The sequence below is a fragment of the Podarcis erhardii genome (genome assembly GCF_964252035.2).
Source record: "Podarcis erhardii genome assembly, chromosome: 2".
NCBI classification, from domain to species: domain Eukaryota; kingdom Metazoa; phylum Chordata; class Lepidosauria; order Squamata; family Lacertidae; genus Podarcis; species Podarcis erhardii.
The window spans coordinates 16,838,292-16,858,622 of NC_138498.1; the positions used below are offsets into that span (position 1 = coordinate 16,838,292).

General features: G+C 43.8%; 1 long non-coding RNA gene across 1 annotated transcript in view; it reads right to left on the reverse strand.

The window, feature by feature from the left end:
* LOC309335139 overlaps positions 1–20,331 on the reverse strand; it is a 160,730-nt gene that overhangs the window by 71,505 nt on the left and 68,894 nt on the right. The window lies entirely within an intron of this gene.

The following is a 20,331-nucleotide window of genomic DNA, read 5'->3' on the forward strand; positions in this document are numbered from 1 at the left end:
CGGGTTAAGAACTTTGCTTCAGGATGAGAACAGAAATCGTGCTCCGGCGACGCGGCGGCAGCAGGAGGCCCCATTAGCTAAAGTGGTGCTTCAGGTTAAGAACAGTTTCAGGTTAAGAACGGGCCTCCGGAACGAATTAAGTACTTAACCCGAGGTACCACTGTACTTACCTAGGAGTATCCCCTTGAACTCAATAGGACTTCCTTCTGAGTAGATCTCCATTGAATTATGCTGTAAAACACTAGGAATAACACATCAGCAGTACAATATTCCTGACTCTTACTCATTTGTAAGTCTTCTTGAGTTAAACTGCCTGGTAAGGTGCTTCTGGAATGTAAAGAGCTGTTTTTTTCTGCAGCTTAAAGAAAATCACAACATTTTAGAGGAAAACGTATTTGAGGTGTCTTTTCCATTTGTTTTGAGCTTTATGGTGCATGGCTGTGTAATTTATGAGGTTTGCAAAAGCTGAAATCTCGAGAAGTAAATGTCATTTGCCTTTTACATCTTAAAAAATGCAGTAACAATCACAGTGCAATCTAGAGATTTTACAAATTCCCTAAAGGCTGGCTGGCAACATCTTTTAAATCAGTGGTGGAGAATCAAACATGTATAGGATTGCTAGATTGGTTATCCAGAATTGCTAACTTTCATGCTTGACTGTAATTATTTCAGTTAAGTGCAAAGAACAAGAAACTGATACGGAAAGATTCAGAACTCCAGATCTGAATCCATGGCTGAGGTAAAAGAAAATTAAAATGCTACTGTTTATGCAACGAAAGCTGATTGTAACATCCAAGACACTATCGTAAACTAATTTCTCTTGTGGAGCAAGACTTCCAGTTACCATTGCCTTTTATTTCTTGGGTGAAATGTGGAAAGTATCTCTGCAACTGTATCTGAGAGGGAAACCACATTTTTAAATATATAAAAGAGAAACTTAAAGAAAACATAGTATGGGTAACTGGGTAATATGGGTAACTGGGAAAAGACAACTTTCTAGCAGTAGAACCAGAAGTTCTACATTCCTCATAGCTTGCTAACAATACACAGTGTCTGAGCTGTTGACCACTTTCATTGGTGTTATGGCAAGAAACATATTCTGCTTCTTCCATCTGGAATTAGCTGCATCCTTGATTCCTCTGCACCTGTTTTCCCTTACAGTAACATGTCTGTTCCCTCATTTTTCCTGGCACTTTCATACACTAGTAAAGAAGGGTCATAGCTCAGTGGCAGAGCACATTATTTGCATGCAAAACACCCCGAATTCAGTCCTTGGCATTCCTCCAAGTAAAGTTGGAAAGGACTTATTTCTGAAAGCCACTGCTTATAAGTGTAGACCAGGGGTGGAAGACATTTGGCCTTCCAGATGTTGCTGAACTACAACTCCCATCAGCCTCAGCAAGCATGGCCAATGGCCACGAATGATGGAAATTGTAGTTCAGTAACATCTGGAGGGCCAAAAGTTTACAACCCCTGGGGCAGACGCTTCTAAGCTAAATGGGTCAATGGTCTGACTCAGTATAAGGCATATTGCTCTATTCATCATGCCACTAAAATATCAAATCCATATAAGGAATTAACTCCCAGTATAGGGAAGTGTTGCTAGAAATTAACTTTATCAATTCAGAGAAAGTTTCTCAAGCCAAAGTCCCATGTGAATGCAAGAAGAAGTGGCCACAGATAATGAGATGACTAGAGAGACCAAATTTACCCATAGAAATGATTCCTTAGGAGGCGGCATAGAATCAATGCATTTTGATCAAACAGGCCACAATTCGCTCACCTAAAGTCTAGTGAATTTAATGCAGTGATGCTATTGGTTTTAATGGAACATCAGTTAGATTATTTACAGTGGTACCTCAGGTTAAGTACTTAATTCGTTCCAGACGTCCGTTCTTAACCTGAAACTGTTCTTAACCTGAAGCACCACTTTAGCTAATGGGGCCTCTGCTGCTGCTGCACTGCCGGAGCACGATTTCTGTTCTCATCCTGAAGCAAAGTTCTTAACCTGAAGCACTATTTCTGGGTTAGTGGAGTCTGTAACCTGAAGCGTATGTAACCTGAAGCGTATGTAACCTGAGGTACCACCGTACTGGAAAACAAATCACCACCAGAAATGTTCTCTAGTTGTGGTTGATTATTCCTAGTGCTTTATGCAGTAAGGCTAAGATTTCAGAGGTTTGAGTTCTTTTACTTCTGCCACACTATGGACCCACAATATACATAGACACAGTATTGTGGCACAGAGGTGGCTCCCATAGAGCTCCCCAGATATGGTGGACTACAACTGCGCCCACCCTGAGCCAGCAAAGCCTATGATCAGGGTGGTGGGAGCTGGATGGGTGTCCAAAACATCTGGAGGGCACCATGTTGACTACCCTTGGTGTGGCTGGTTCAGATCTCACCTCTGCCACAAATTCTGTAGCTGTCCAGAGGCAATATAAATCTGACCTCATCTGTAAAAATAGGCATTCTGATATTGAGTCACCTTACTAGGCAAGGACTGTTGTAGTTATATATGTGCACTGCTTTCAACATCAGAAGTGCTATTATAAATGCAGAGTGTATAAAACGCCAGGAAATAACACATTGAGATAATGGAATGAGAATTAGTTTGAATGATAAACTGTGCTTTCCCCCCTGGAGGTACTCAATGGTACGCAGTACAGGCACAAAGGTTAAAAGTGTGGCACTTACTGCAACAACTTCATGGTGAGTACTGTACTGGCACCTTTTTCCTATAAACATATATATGTTGTTGTTGTTGTTTAGTCATTTAGTCGTGTCCAACTTTTCGTGACCCCATGGACCAGAACACGCCAGGCACTCCTGTCTTCCACTGCCTCCCACAGTTTGGTCAAACTCATGCTGGTAGCTTCGAGAACACTGTCCAACCATCTCGTCCTCTGTCGTCCCCTTCTCCTTGTGCCCTCCATCTTTCCCAACATCAGGGTCTTTTCCAGGGAGTCTTCTCTTCTCATGAGGTGGCCAAAGTACTGGAGCCTCAGCTTCAGGATCTGTCCTTCCAGTGAGCACTGATTTTCCAGTGAGGGCTGATTTCCTTCAGAATGAATGGATTTGATCTTCTTGCAGTCCATGGGACTCTCAAGAGTCTCCTCCAGTACCATAATTCAAAAGCATCAATTATTCGGCAATCAGCCTTCTTTATGGTCCAGCTCCCACTTCTATACATCACTACTGGGAAAACCATAGCTTTAACTATACGGACCTTTGTTGGCAAGGTGATGTCTCTGCTTTTTTAAGATGCTGTCTACATATATATATATATACAAAGGATTAAAAAGAAGGATGGCATGGACATGAATGTTTTTGTTTATCTTCGGAAAATAGCATTTTGAAGTACAGCTATCATTCTCAGCTCTTTTATCCTTACACAAGTTCTGTGGGAAATGTTATGAGGCCTTCCCTGAGAAACTTAGAGAACTTTATAGTTGAGCCATTCTTTGAACCAGAGTCTCCCGCATGCAAATTATGGGTGAAATTCAGAATCAGTGCATGGTTCTCCTCTCCTTTCCCTGTGTGCTGATCTGGGGCAGGGCTTTCTTAAGCATATACGGCGCTGGGGTGCAAAGATCCCCCCGGTGCCCCCCACGTTGCCCAGTCCCAGGCTCACAGGAGGGCGGAGCGGGCCGCCCGCCTCAGCATCTCGCTGGCTCGGTCGCCTCCGAACTCGTGGCGCAGAGCCGCCCAGAGCAGAAAAGCCCACCACAGCACTCTGACCGACGGGCGGACTCTTCCCTGGACTCAACTCTCGGGCCCCGGACTCTCAGCCTGGCGCCCCTGAGAGCCCGCAACCGGGTGCCCCACACCCCTAGCACCTATGGATAAGACAGCCCTGATCTGGGGGTCCTCCTGACCCGATTTCAGGGGGCGAAGCCCTGTTGTGCAAGTGGAAGTTCTCCAAGTTTCTGAGAAAGAGGCTCCTTTGGTGAATTCCACCCATAACGCTTCGGTTGTCGTTCATAATGAATGAATAGTTAATTGTGGGGGTTCAGAGGTTACCCTTATTTTGCCAAGGCTGCCGGATGCAAGAATGGGGCCATGGGAGAGACGCCAAAAGGCCAGACAGAGAGGTTGTGAAAGTCACCCTGATCCTTCCATGCAGGCAGCGGACAGCCAGTTCCATCAACTGCTCTGGGTGGGATAATATTTTTAAAAATCTGGAGCAAGGCTTCTCATGAGCTGAGCCATGTTTGCTGTACCACAGAGGCCTTCTAGTGATTGAGACAAAGGAACTGGGAAATAGGTGTGGCTGGTGAGCCACCTATGATTTCTGATAATCGTAGCTGGAGTTATGAAGGGGGAAGAATTGAGTGGCACAGTTACACCTTTCCTTCTGGCTGTGCTGAGCTCAAAGGTGTATTTCACCACAAAATAAGTAGTTTGTAAATAGACCTTGCTGGGTGCCATTTTTATGCTGTTTATTCAGTGTGTATATTCAGTGCAAGCAGGATGGCTTATGATGCAGCCCAGAAATCCTGTCTGTATCTTTGTACCACAAAATCAGAAGACAAGGAGGCCATGGTTTCTCTTGCCCTCCTCCACCTTATTGTACATCATCTAAGGCCCCCTCCAGACTGGGGTTTTTTTTGGGGGGGAAGGGTGTATTCTGCAACATGAAATAATGGCATTTATACTGGACAAATCCACACGCCATTCCACCATTTGTGATGCTTCCCCAATGCTATCACATTGATGTTTCCAGAGGAGCAACAGCATGACAAAAGCGGGAAAAGAACATTTGTGGTATGAAAAGTTGCAGGATTACAGCCAGAAGCTATAGTTAGTATATATGCTAATTGACACAGTATGACCCTGAACTTTTCCAGGTGAAAAATGTATTGAACATGGGGTATAGACTAGGACTGCGCTCATAGCATCTAGAACAACAAACAATAAATAAGGCACAATAAAAAGGATATCTGGAGGGGCCCTGTTATCATTTCCAAAAACAGCTATTTGAAATTTTGTAGGCGTCAGTGAAAGAACTAGAAAGTCTCTTCCTGTCTGAGAAACAATGTCTATAACATATGCACCAAGTGATTTTTTTCATTATTGTGTTCTTTTCCTACTTGTGTATGGGTTATATTTGGAAAATAAAAACTTTTTTTAAAAAAACCCATTAACAATATATCAGCTCCACCCAGCAGAGAGAGGCCTGCTTTGATCACGCTGGAATTTACCTAACTTCCAAGAACCTGACTTCTGCTTTATAGGAAGAAGCAGCAAAACACACACACACACAAAATACAGGTGTGGCAAGGTCTGGACTTGGATTTATCGCACAGTCTCTGCATCAAACTGGTGCTTTTAAATTCAGGGACCAAGTCATGAAATCTCAGGTGAAATAGGAAAAGCTTTCCTCCAGAATTCATGCAATGGGAGCAAAACACATCTCCAGCAGATGGTAGGCAGCCCTTGGCACTGTCCCAGGTGGGAACCTAGTAAACTTGAAAGTGAGGTTATATTATCTGTAATGGTTTAATTCAACTGGCTTGTCCGTCATGCAACAATCCAACATCAAAGTACAAAAATAATAGGGCTTGGCATACAAGGGCCAGGTTAGCATTATGTACAATAATATTCTATCATTATCCATCTTTCCTGCTTCAAAACACACCAGTCTGCATTACAGTGAGGCTATTAGCGCAGCTTAATTGCAAGCATTCCCTGTTACCTCATTCATAGACTGCAGCCAAAGGCAATATTATAATTACAAACCAGAATGTTTAGGTGTATGAATGTGCTAAGTGCTGTCAGGAGTCCCCTATGTTCTTAATCACTATAGTGACGATAATTTCTTCACTTAACTTGCTTCAGCACTGATTTGTTCCAATGCCAAAGTTTTCTTTATATTAATTTTCTGTCTTACAATTTCAAATATTCATTTTACATCCTTAGGATATCAGTGACTTCCCTTCTTCTCTTCCATGGTTCATTTTGCATATCATAAATCTCTGCATATTTAAAAAAAAACAACACTATACCAATCAGCATTCCATTATTGCATCCATCAAAACTTGTTTACACTGTTGAATTTATCTTAATGCTGCCAGCATTTTCAGCTGTACACAATTATTTCCCATTTTCCAATATTTTTAAAACATATGTCCTTCTTGTTCTCTTATTCTATATGTTAAGTCTGTGAGTTCTGTATATTCTGTCAATTTAAGTTGTCATTCCTATTTGGTTGGGACCTCGATTGTTTTCCATTTTGGGGCTAACAAAACACGGGCCACAGTTGTAGCATACATAAATAACCTTTTCTGACACCTGGGGATTTCAGTCTTAATTATCCCCAACAGAAAGGACTTTGGTTTTTTTTTGAAAAGTACTTTAAAACATTTTTTTTTCAATTCATTATAGATCATTTCCCAATACTCTTTTACCCTTTTACATGTCCACTACATATGAAAGAACGTTCCCTGTGCCCAATACACGTATGTTTTCATACACGTTTTTATTAAATTGATTTCAGTTCATCTCTCTCCACAACACAGGGCTGAACTATGCTGGCAGATGTTGCAGGGCGAAAATGAAGAGCTTGTGGATCGAGACCCAGTTCCCTACTCCCTGAGCTACCAGTTGTGCTGAACAGCAAGCAATTCCAGCTTAGACACTTGCACAGCATCCCTGAACTCTCTCTGATCTGGGGAGTTGGGTGGCACCTGAAGGCCAATCCTCTGACGTCGGATATAAGCTTCCAGATCTACAGGTTTCTTTCACTCTAGGTAGCTTTGGGAAAATGTTTGTTCTTTCATGCCAAGTCACCGGTCTATAACCTGGCATGCATCCTCATTTTGTAAATAGTTAATAAAGTTTATATTTTATAGACATCCTGGATGTCCATAGTTGTTCACCTAAGAATAAGGCAGTGTTATTTTGCTGGGAATCACAAGTAGGGAGAGTGATGCTTCACTCAGGTCTTGCTTATAGGCTTCCCATAGGTATTCCCTCCACCTTACCAACGCCCGCATAATTGTGGAGATGTGTGGTTATTCACTCTGAGCCTTAGGCATTGGGTAGGATAAATATATATATATAATAAATACACTAAATGAGCAAAAGAAGCTTCAGGGAGAGGAGCACAACTTATTTTTTGTACATTTAGTTTTCTGCCCTTCCTCTGAAGTCCTTGGAGGTGTGTTTTGAGGTGTGGAACCACCCTGTACAGTAAGCTTAGGTTGAAAAGAAGTACCGTAGATTTCACAACGCCACTCGGGGCCAGAGCAGACACTGCATGCAGACGCCTGCAGCGTTGTCCCAGTGGCCTTTGGTGAACAGGAAAAACTGCTTCCGAAGAGGCAATTGAAATTGGCAGAGGGAAATGTGCTACTACACATTGTTTCCCTGCCCACTTCCCAATCCACACCTGCTCCCTGCATATCTCTCAGACCCCCAGTGGTGTTCCAGATGTGTGTTTGCCTATACTTGGAACTCCATGGAGTGGGGAAGGAATGCTAAGGAGCAAACCTGAGATGGTTGCATGGGCCCTTGTACGCTGCCTCCTGGCAACTCCTGCTGCCGGGTTTGGCTGGTGCCAAACGTATTGCTCTGCTCTCCTTTGGACCACATCAGTGTTAGGATTGTCCTACTCGCATGTAGGGCCCTGGCAAAGACACATGTCCAACTGACATGTTCTCTCCCTCCTGGTCGGTCGTTTGGGAGCTTCAAAAGCTTTCTTCAGCCCAAACATCACAGCGATTGATACCAAAAGGCATTAGCACACTTAGGGATCCTGCAGAGTATTTGCAGTTCGTGTAACAAACTCAATAGCACAGCATTTTGGCTAATCTATGTTTATTTACATTAATACACTCAGAGCATTCTGACTTAGCTCCTTCCTCTTTCTCATCAGACAGCAAAGAGAAAGAACAAAGGACAATAGTCCCACATCACAGAAATAGGGTAATACCAAACATCCTCTCTCCGTCACTTCCCACTATGTGGAATGAAAAAATACACCATCATGTGATAGACAACAATCCCATGACTGCAAGCACGGAGCAAAAATCCTAACAATCAGTGAGGCTAAGAGGTCTTGTCATTGTCATGGAATTCTACTTGATATTGATTCAGAGCAGAATTCCAACGTATAGTTAGCAGAGTAAAAACTTCAACACATTGCAGGATTCCCCCAAAATGGACCAGAGGTAATTGTATTTCATCCAGCAGAGCTTTACTGCTACTGAAGGCAAATGAGCATAATGGTCACAAATCCAATACATTCAGGATTGGCACTGTCCATAAGAAATCCAGTTGCAGCAGACTTAACTTAAACCTACAATAACTTACAGTAAGTCTAAACCTTAACACTATACACTGGTACCTCGGGTTAAGAACTTAATTCATTCTGGAGGTCTGTTCTTAACCTGAAACTGTTCTTAACCTGAAGCACCACTTTAGCTAATGGGGCCTCCTGCTGCCGCTCTGCAAAGTTCTTAACCTGAGGTAATATTTCTGGGTTAGCGGAGTCTGTAACCTGAAGCGTATGTAACCTGAAGCGTATGTAACCCGAGGTACCACTGTATACAGAACACCATACCAGAAGGAAAGAGATAGAAAGAGAAAGTGAAACCCAGGTTCCTTCTGGTCTATTATTATAATCAGCATGACCTTGACAGAAAAAGATAACAGAACCAGTTTAAGCCGGCTGTGCTCAGCTTCTTTGAAGGGATAACCCAAACATCATGAACCTGCTGCTTGTTTCTTTCACACAGAGAAGCTTCCAGAACCCTCTCAAATTAAGTAGAATAGGAGAGATCTCTACACAACAGATCAATAATTTCTGTGCTAAAAAATGCAAACTGACAGTCATCAGGGCATGCCAGGACCTCCATACGCACAAGCTAGGCTTGCGCCCTGGAGAGATCACGCAGCAAAAACAACACAGGAGACCAGCGGTTACGAGTTACCAGTCTCTGCAGCCTCACTGCAGCAACACACACAGAGAGAACATCGTGCCTCTTTCACCTCTTAAGTCAGAGATAACTGCAGCTATATAGCTGGTGGAGGTGAAGTAGAAAATATTGCTGTGCTGAGGAGAATTAAACTTCATGCCAGGCCTGCACCACTCAAAATCCAGCAAACTGAATATAGCCCACCAGTCAGATATGGCAGCCCACCCAACAAAGGATTTGCTTTTGCCTCCTGCCAAATACAAGAAAGCAAGAGAGCTGCTAAGCAGGCTACCTTTCACAATAATTTGCTCTTATTTTTTTCTTGATATGCGTACCAGCAAAGGTAACTACGTACTCCAGTGTGAGTACACTGAGAGAGAGCCAGCGTGGTGTAGTGGTTAAGAGCGGTGGACTCGTAATCTGGTGAACTGGGTTCGCTTCCCCGCTCCTCCACATGCAGCTGCTGGGTGACCTTGGGCTAGTCACACTTCTCTGAAGTCTCTCAGCCCCACTCACCTCACAGAGTGTTTGTTGTGGGGGAAGAAGGAAAAGGAGATTGTTAGCTGCTTTGAGACTCCTTCGGGTAGTGATAAAGCGGGATATCAAATCCAAACGCCTCCTCCTTTCTTCCGCTTGGCAAAAGCATTTGATTTACGAAGAGAGCTCCTCAAGTCCCATCTGTTTATTGCTCAAGACCCAAGAGAGTGACCATGAGTCAGCAGCTGGCTTCAGTTTGAATTTGCCAGATGTCAGCGTTTGAACTGGCTTGTCACTGTTCCTCTGCCATTGAACCCGCCTTCCCCAACATGGTGCCCTCCGGTTGTTGTAGCCTCCATCAACCATGACCATTAGAGATGCTGCCTGGGGGTGATGGGAGTTGCAGTCCAAAATATCTGAAAGGCATTGGGTGGAGAAGACTGCATTAAATTCTACAGGTCAGAGACTTGTTTTAAGATTTGAGCTTTTTCCAGCTAACCCTCTATATACCTTTAATGTACATTTCCCTCCTCAAAGTCTGAGCACTGTAGTTTATCCCTCACAGTTACAATTTCTAGTACAGTGGTACCTCAGGTTACATACGCTTCAGGTTACAGACTCCGCTAACCCAGAAATAGTGCTTCAGGTTAAGAACTTTGCTTCAGGGTGAGAACAGAAATTAGGCTCCGGCGGCGCGGCAGCAGCGGGAGGCCCCATTAGCTAAAGTGGTGCTTCAGGTTAAGAACAGTTTCAGGTTAAGAACAGACCTCCGGAACGAATTAAGTACTTAACCTGAGGTACCAACTACGGTGCCCAGAATTCTTTGAGGGTGGAAATAGGCTTCAAATGTGCTTTAAAAGTATAGTGTGAATAAGTTTTGATGGATGTAATAAGGGAATACTGAATGCTTTAGTTTATATAAGATATGCAGGGATTTGTGCTATGCAAAATTAACCATGGAAAGAGAAGAAGGGAAGTCATTGCTACTTCAAGGTTGTTTAAATGAATATTCTAAATTGTAAAACAGGAAATTTAATTATATATATATATACACACACACACACACACATATATATATATATATAAATAAAAGTATAGTGTGAATGCAAGCGAGTCCAGAAAACTGTCTAAAAGCACCCAGTGTAAATTCTAACCTCTGAATCGAAGCAGGTATCAATATAAGCCATGCTAATAGCTAAAAGGGATATCTCATAGAAACCCCGTAACTATGGATTGCAGGGGTTTGGACTAGATGATCCTCAGGATCCCTATCAACTCTGGGATCCTATGAATTTGCTTCTCTGGCCTCCTGAGAGGAAGGGTAGAATTGCAAATATGAGTGAGGATGATATACATGTGGTTCTTTAAGCGTTGGGTGGCTTTTATTTCTGCAAGGGAAAGCATACGTTTGAAATATATGCACTGTTATGGGGACATCTCTGCATATCCCCTGACAACAGGTAATATTTCGCAGCTGGATTAATAAGTCTCTGCCATGAGTGTCTCCTCTGTATTGTTTAAGAATTTATCTGCTATAATTTACTCTGCTTTAACTGTTTAAACAATTGTTGAATTGTTTTTAGCTGGTTTTATTACACTTTGTAAATAGATATTGGAAGAGAGAGAGAGAGAGAGAGAGAGAGAGCGCTTGTTCCCACACTGGCTGGGCAAAATAGATCATCTATGTAATATGGCACAGCAGTGAGCCTGAGAATTGTGTATTTTCTTTCCACGGCAAAGCTATTCACAATGTCAGAATATAGAGTAACATCCATGTTGGCCCAAAACTGGGACATAGATTATATTCCGTGCTAGACAAACTCAGGGTAGACTAATTGAAAGGAATTGCCAAAAATTTTGATGGTTCTACTCCGGGCAGAATTTAGTTACCTACACCCCTATATGTTAAACATTTTAGGTATAGGTGCCTAAAATATATGTCCAATTCTGTCCTGCCTATTGTGCATTTTTATTTTTCAAACTCAAAACCTAAACGTTTCTGCGATCCAGATCGGCGTTGACTCGAGTTAGGATCTCATAAGAATCTTTCACCAGAAATATAGAAAGCAGAGCAAATGGGAATTGCGGTACTTTCTCGTTTTATTAAATCGTTAAGTGTGAAGTGACCTTCTCAGTCTTGTAGAGCTTGAGGGTGGGGTGCAGCCGTAGATGAGATAAGCAACCCTGTATAATTCAGTTGTCATCGTTTGCACTCCCCAAGCAGCCTGGCCAAGGAGCAGGGCGTGTCTTGAAATGAATGCAGGGGAAATGTCTCAATAATGCTGCCTGCTGAATATTTGGGGCTTTATGTGAGTTGGCTCACAGACCAAGGGGCTGGCTCTCTTTCCCGATTTAAGATTGCCTTTCTTTCGCCTGAGGGATTAATCATTCATTCCAGCAGAAGGTGGGAAAAGTACTGGTTGCGCTCTGAGAACACAGACATAAAATCAGGCCAATTGCTTGTGGTTTAATGAATCTGGAAAACCATATACTCTTTCAGTGAGCAGGTACATGACCACCGATTGACACAGACTGAAATAATTCTACACCCAAACATGCAGTGAAAGTTTGAATGAACACACTTTAAAAAAAAAAGTTCTCATCATCTCCATCGTGTGTGCAAAAGGATTTTAAAAGTGTAACTAATCCATGTTAAACAGTCTTAAATATATACTCAGTGCGGCTTCATTTCTTCTCAACAATAAGTAATCGCCAACATTGTGTTTCTTTTCATACTTCATCATTCATACATTTCAAAGATACCTCAGATGTCACATAAAACCCTGCCTCTTCTCATAGGAATTAGAAAACAAAACAAAGCAAAGTGGTCAGGTATCTAACATGTGCACACATTGCCATTGACTCTGCTTTCATTGCACTCTCACTATTCTGGAATGCAGTGTGCATGTAACATTATTCACAGTCCATACCTATCCTCAGGGCCGGCTTACCCATAGGTGCTAGGGGTGCGGGGCACCTGGATGCTGGGCTCTCAGGGGCGCCAGGCTGAGAGTCTGGGGCCGAGATTTGGAGTCTGGGAATTGAAGAACCAGGCCAGCCAACAGCTGCTGCCGAGTGGAGCAGATCCCATCGGAGCACCGCAGGCTTTTCTGCTGCAGGTGCTGAGGCTGCCGGCCGGCTCCGCTCTCCTGCACAGCGGTCTGTCGAGAGGCCCGTCCAGCACACGCACACTGCTCACACGAGGTGCACAGCTTCCCTCCCTCCAACCGCAGTGGGACAGGAGAGAGTAGTTGCATGCTCCCCCCAAAAAAGCTCAACAACTCTGAGCTTCCCCCCTAAAAAAAAACTCAACAACTTTTGCCTGCCCCCACCAAAAAAACTGGGGGCAGTTGGCAGTTTTTTGCACCTTGGCGCCACATATGCTAAAGACGGCCCTGTCTAACCTGTTATTAATACCATAAGAAGAGCCTGCAGGATCAGGCCAAAGGCCCATCTATTTCATTATTCTCATAGAATCATGGAATTGTATAGTTGGAAGGGACCACAAGGGTCATCTTTTTGCTCAGTGTGGGGTTCAAACCCACGACGCTAAGAGTCTCAAGCTCTACTGATTGAGCCATCCCGGCACCTGTTCTCATAGTGGTCACCCAGATGTTTCTTAAGAAATGCTGCATTTTGATGCATTTCTCCCCAAATCTATCAAATGTCAAATTATCAAATGTCTACATTTGGTCCTCTTCTGACCCTAGTCAGGTAGTCCTGCAGCTGAATATAATAATAATAGTAATAGTAGTAGTAGTAATAATAATAATAATAATTAATAATAATATATTTATAATATAGCTATACCCCACTCATCTGGCTGGGCAGCTCCCAACAGAATATTAATAATAAAAAGCGACAACATCAAACATTAAAAACTTCCCTAAACAGGGCTGCCTTCAGATGTCTTCTAAAAGTCAGATAGTTGTTTATTTCCATGACGTCTGATGGGAGGGCGTTCCACAGGGCAGGCGCCACTACCGAGAAGGCCCTCTGCCTGTGTAACCTCCTTTCTCGCAGTGAGGGAACCGCCAGAAGGCCCTCAGAGCTGGACCTCAGGGTCCGGGCAGAATGATGGGGGTGGAGACGCTCCTTCAGGTATACTGGGCCGAGGCCGTTTAGGGCTTTCAAGGTCAGCACCAACACTTTGAATTGTGCTTGGAAACGTACTGGGAGCCAATGTAGGTCTTTCAGAACTGGTGTTATGTGGTCTTGGCGGCCACTCCCAGTCACCAGTCTAGCTGCTGCATTCTGGATTAGTTGTAGTTTCCGGGTCACCTTCAAAGGTAGCCCCACATAGAGTGCATTGCAGTAGTCCAAGTGGGAGATAGGCAGAGCATGTGCAAGGACCTGCTTCTAGTCTCTGCTCTTGGAGAATAAGCGAGGCATCCTGTCCTCAGCATTGTGACCACGATCAAGGATGGGTGAGGCATTGGCAGATGCTAGGGCGCATGGAGTGGAAGTGTTGTATTAGGGATGGAGCAGGGTGTGCCTGCTGCCCTCAGGCGCTGTGGTTGCTTCTTTCTCATTAACCATGTTGAAATAAAGTTGAACTGTCGGTCTGTTTTGCTTCTTCATATGTCATTGGGAGGTGGAGGGAGCTTCACCAAAGACAGCAGAATGTTTTGGGCTGTCCCTGTCCACAATTCTGCTTTGCACCTCGAAAATATAAACATTAACTCACAATACAAGGTTAATACACGCACAGCCCCATAGGACACACATTCGAAAATCACACATACACATCATCCCTATGTCAGCGCAGCAGTATTTCAGACACAGCCCCAATGTTGTCATTACATCACTTTGATATCCCCAGTGTTGTTGCACTGATGCCCTGAGAGACTTAGTTGCCTTGCTTCCTCAAGAGTAGATGGATTGCTGATGGATACACTGACCATAAAGAGAGACACAGAGACAAATCCTATCTTCTGATCAGGATGAACTCTATCTCTAGATAGGTTTAGGAATATACCGGGTACTCAGAGAGGTAAGGGAAAGGGCTCAAATGCACTTTCCGCATTCCAGGGCTAAACTTTGGCACTGAAAGTAGGCCAAATCTAACCGCAGTGGCATTATGATATTATGACTCTGAATGCTAGTGGCTTGGAATCAGAGGGGGGCAGAGACCTGATGCAGTCATGTCCAGCTTGCAGGCTTTGGGGGGAGGGCTTTTAAAATATATATATTTAATTTTTATTTATGCTTTTCAGGTTTATACATTTCACTGATTTTACAATAATTCTGACATTTCAAAACTTGACTTCCTTTCTCTACTTCCTGCGGTTTCGTAAATTTATTTTTAATATCTTCTGTATATCCAAATTAACTTAATTTTCTCATTTATTCATCTACTTTAAATATATACTCTTATAAAACTGCAGGTTATTACAATATTCCTGCCAATGCTCTTATCTGTTTACAATTTATCTGCAAATATTCAATAAACCATTTCCATTCTTTTATAAAAAGTTTGTTATCTTGATTTCTTATTCTTCTGGTAAGTTTTGCCATTTCTGCATATTCCATAAGTTTTTGTATCCATTCTTCCTTTGCTGGGACTTCTGCTTCTTTCCATTTGGGGGCAAGTAATGTTCTTGTCACTGTAGTTGCATACGTGAGTAAGTTTCTATACAGTTTTGGTAGTTCTGTCCCTATAATTCCTGAAAGAAAAGCTTCTGGTTTTAAAAACACACACGTTATTTTAAACATCCTTTTCAATTCATTATATATCATTTCCCAGTAAGCTTTAACCTTACTAAAAGACCACCACATATGGTCAAAAGAACCTTCTTTCTCTTTACCTTTACAACACTTATTTGATTTAGATTTATACATTTTTGCCAGTTTACTTGGTGTTAGTTCCCACCAATATATCATTTTCATATTATTTTCTCTTAGACCATAACATTCTGTAAATTTTATATTCATATTCCACAATCGTTCTCATGCTACCATATATATTTTATGACCAATATCTATTGTCCAGGCTTCTCCAAGGTTTCTGGTCAGCCACTGTGCTGGACCCAAGTGGCTTGATCCAGCAGCTTCATCTTCTGTTCTAAGGTTCGGCCCTGGCTGAAGTGAACCCTTGCTCAGTTCATCCCGCACCTCAAGATTGTTCCTCTTGTGCTTATATCACAAAGTTATATTGACTCTGCTGTGACCTCTTCCCTGTGATGGAGACAAGCTTTTCCTAATTACCGTTTGCCAGCTGCCGAGCTTCCAGGGAGATGAAGGCAAACTGCATTTGCTTCCAAGTTACTTTCAGCCTTTCCATCGAGAGCTTAGCAAAGCCAGATGTTTCTAAGTGACTCATCGTGGAGCTGCCTTTCTTGGCTAGACAATGCAACACTTTGGGACTACCACCCATTGTGCATCATTTCATCGCATGTGTGGTGTCCAGGTTCTTAGGCCTTGCAAAGCCCTAACTACTACTCAGTGACAACGATGAACAACAGGAGGCGAACAGCACTTCTTCTTGTAAGGTGTTAATCTCTCCCAAAGCCTAGGGCTGGATGACGCATAACCAATTTGTCAGATATGCAGTAGAAGCAGGTTTGCTCAAAGGTAAATCCCACTATATTAAGTGGGATCTACTCAGAGGTAAGTTTGCACTGTATTGCACTTAATTTGCTCTTGTCTTGTTACTAGACATATGGAAACTTCAAAAGGACACATATGACTCAACCATACTGTTGAATTATCGCAGTCCTGTACTGCTCTGCAGCATAGAAACCAAAGTATTCTGTATTCATACTTTTCAGAAATCTGGCAGCCCCAATGTTAACATGTCATGCACCAGAGGTCAAATCCACACCAAACATTTAAAGTACAGTCGTGCCTTGGAAGTCAAATGGAATCCGTTCCAGAAGTCTGTTTGACTTCCAAAATGTTTGGGAACAAAGGTGCTGCTTCTGATTGGCTGCAGGAAGCTCCTGCGGCCAATCGGAACCCGCATCAGACATTCAGGTTCCAAAGAACGTTCGCAAACTGGAACACTCACTTCTGGGTTTGCGGAGTTCAGGAGCCAAAACGTTCAACTTGCAAGGCGTTCGACTTCCGAGGTACAACTGTACATGGTTTCCCCTCAAATCATCCTGGGAACTGTACTATAGACATCACAGAACTTTATTTCCCAGCACCTTTAATACACAACAGTTCCCATGATTCTTTGCGGGAAGCCATATGCTTTAAATCACAGAACTGTAGAACTGGAAGTGACCCATACGGTCATCTAGTCCCTGCAATACAGCAGTCTGCAGCTGTCCCATACAGGGATTGAACTTGAAACCTTGGTGTTATCAGCACCACGTTCTCACCAACTGAGCTATCCAGGAGAGAGTAAGGATGTAAAATAAGGATGCATCTAGACAGTATTTAACAATGACAGGGTTTTTGTTCCGTTTTGTTGAGGAGTATTGACTTGTTACCCCTGGTTAACCCTGAGCAACACAAAATGTTATTGGTGAAGATACTCCAGATATTAAACAATACATTTTTCCTACACCAAGAAACTGGATTACTAGGTTTTTACACACCAGGATCCTTCTCCCAGCATTCTAAGGGATTATGTTTAAATTAAAGCGGGAGAGAGAGTTATCCCGGCCCCTTTAGCCAGAGCCATCTTTACCCGGGGGTGCAAGGGGTGCGGGGTACCCAGGCGCCAAATTCTGGTAGGCACCAAATGTATACCTACTGTATACCAATCCCTCTCAATCGACGGCAGTGAAAAGCCTCTGTTGCTCTGCTACTCTGTAGCATCAAATATTCCCGATGTGCTGGTCCCGGGGGCTAGCCGAGAGGCGAGGTCCGAGTCCAGTCTGAGGTCAATGGTGCAATAGGAAGGCAGTCCATAGAAGTCGAAGCTGGGTGCAGGGCAGGTAGTTGGGTGAGGTCAGGAGCTCTGGCAGGGAAGCAGGACAGGGTGCAGGCAGGAACAGACTACCAACAACATTGCTCCCGCAACTTGGGCATAGGGCGGCCCCGGTCCACAGGTGACTCGCCTCTCCTGGCCTGGAGGCGAGCACTCCTCCTGCGGGAACTTAGTTCCCTCCGCCTCTCTGCCCTGAGCCTCTGCAGCTCAGGAGAGGCTGGAGGGTTACTGGACCCAGAGGCAACCTCAGCTTCCCCTGAAAGGGCTGAGAGTGGAGCACCTGCAGGCAATGGGTCCTCCATCACCTCCGGAGCCAGAGCAGACTCAGCTGGTGCCTGCACCCGAGGATCCAGCACAGGTGAGGACCCTTCATGCTCAAGCCCCAGCCCCGGCTCAGCTGGTTCTGGAGGTGGGGAATCCTGCGCAGGCTGGGATTCCTCAGGTTCAGCCTCTGAATCTGATTCCCAGGACATCACACCCGCCGAGTCAGGAAACAAAAGCAGTTTTCTCCCGCTGCATTGCTATTACAGGTGAGCAATCCCCCCCCCCAAAAGGCTCAACAACTTTGGCTTCCCCCCTCCCAAAAAAAGCTCGATAAAAGTTAATTTGGGTGCGGCAAAACTAAATTTGGGGGTGCTTGGCAGATCTTTGCACCCCGGCGGCACATATGGTAAAGATGCCATACCTTCACCTCTTGCAGTGCCTCCACAAAAGGAGATTGGATGGAGATAGTGGGTGAAACTAATGGGTTTCATTAAAAACATAAGAGTCTGCTGGATCAAGCCAATGGCCTATTTAGTCCAGCATCCTGTTTTCACAGTGACCAACCAGATGACTGGAGGAAACCAGCAAACAATAATAATAATAATAATAATAATAATAATAATAATAATAATAATAATTTATTATTTATACCCCAACCATCTAGCATTAAGGGACCTCCTTCTTCTTTCCCCATAATTCAAACATTGGGGCACAGCTCTCAGATTGCATGTTGCTTTGTTGACCTAACAAATATTATTATTGCCCTGAATGATGGTGTTGTTTGGGTAGGGGGACCGGCTGAATCCGCTTTGCAGTGGGAAAGTTGTTGGAGCGATTTGGTGTCACCTGGCATTCTGGTGTCTTGTTGCTATGTGCAGGGCTTATGAAACTTCCTCGGTGTTCGAGGGCAAAACCGCAGTGGCATGTAGTGAGTGTAAACCCATTGCAATAATAGCGAAGGCACAGGCTTTACAAGGGGAAGTATTCTTGGCTTTTATTAGATTGAAGTCCTTTATCACAAATACCTTTGCAGCAGATACCACAAACCAAAAAAGGGTTCAGAACGGGCTGTAATTAGGTATTGTGTAGCTAGGCATTTCAGTAAAGGTAAAGGGACCCCTGACCATTAGGTCCAGTCGCGGATGACTCTGGGGTTGCAGCGCTCATCTCGCTTTATTGGCCAAGGGAGTGGGCGTACAGCTTCCGGGTCATGTGGCCAGCATGACTAAGCCGCTTCTGGCAAACCAGAGCAGCGCACAGAAATGCTGTTTACCTTCCCGCCAGAGCAGTACCTATTTATCTACTTGCACTTTCACGTGCTTTCGAACTGCTAGGTTGGCAGGAGCAGGGACCGAGCAACGGGAGCTCATCACCACTGCGCAGATTTGAACTGCCAACCTTCTGATCGGCAAGCCCTAGGCTCTGTGGTTTAGACCACAGCGCCACCCGCGTTTCAGTACTCTGCAGCAGAGCTGAAGATCAGAAACCCTACAGTTCAAGAATATTGTATTTTGAGAGCTGGGTTGGTATAGGGGAGACTTTTTGAAATATAGCAACATAATAATGTATTGAAATAGAGGCACATCAAAACCTGAAAGCAACTTGTAGACCTCATAGAGAGCAGTGGTCTTTTGAGCACTTAAGAGGACAGCAAACCAGACTGGATAAACATCTCTAAACTATGGTTGCTTGTTACGTTTGGAAACTCAAACCCTCTTTGGGTTCTAGTCTATGGTAGTTTGCTATGTCTGAAGACAACAGGTATGAGGTTCTTCAGTGATAATATTAGTGAAATAAATTGTCATATTTGGGGCTTTGGACATACCTCAGTTGATGAACAGGATTGTTTACTTTTTAAAAAAGTGTTAATACCATCTGCTTGGGACCTGAGGTGCTCTAAAGCAGTGTTTCCCAACCTTGGGCCTCCAGCTGTTTTTGGACTACAACTCCCATCATCCCTAGTTAGCAAGACAAGTGGTCAGGGGTGATGGGAATTGTAGTTCAAAAACAGCTGGAGGCCCAAGGTTGGGAAACACTGCTCTAAAGAACAAGTCCAGCTTACTGCTTCAGGTGGAGAAGAAATTCACACACTTTTTCAAGCGGTTGTTGCATTTGAACATAAATAGGTGTATGCTTAGCATGAGGAGTTCTGAGCGACAAACCTGCTCATACAATGGCATCCAGCTTTTCGGGAGGATGCAGGTTCGTTAATTCAGAAACTTTCCAGAGTAGCTTACAGAACAAAATGCTGAGGTTAGAGAGAAACTGAGTATGGTTGATATCCAACTAGTAAGGCATACTCAGAGAAGACTCGCGGATATAATCAGAATTAAGTCCATTGATCTCATTAGGTCTACTCTGAATACGACTCAGTTGGATATCACACTATGTTGATTCCGTGAGCTGCTAAAACACGGATTCTCACCTCACCCCCAAGGACTCGAATTTGTCCGATTCATTCCAAATCACCCTTGGGTGGTGAAAACCTCATGAATCACGGTGGCCCACAAAATGAACCTTCGGCACCCGAACCTGCGGGGTCAAAGTTTCATAGAATACATTTCATTTGATTCACTCCCAAGTGGCGTCAAAACCTTGCAAAAGGCCCCCTGAACCCTTTAGCAGTGAAAACCCTACATTTCACGGTGCCCCATAAAATGAGCCCCTAGAGCTCTAACGGTTTCGGCAAAAATGTGACATCTGCAAATTTACTCCCAAGTGGCGCCAAATGCCAGGAAAACGGGCCCTGTAACATTTGACGGTGCAAACCCCATGTTTCATGGTAAGCCA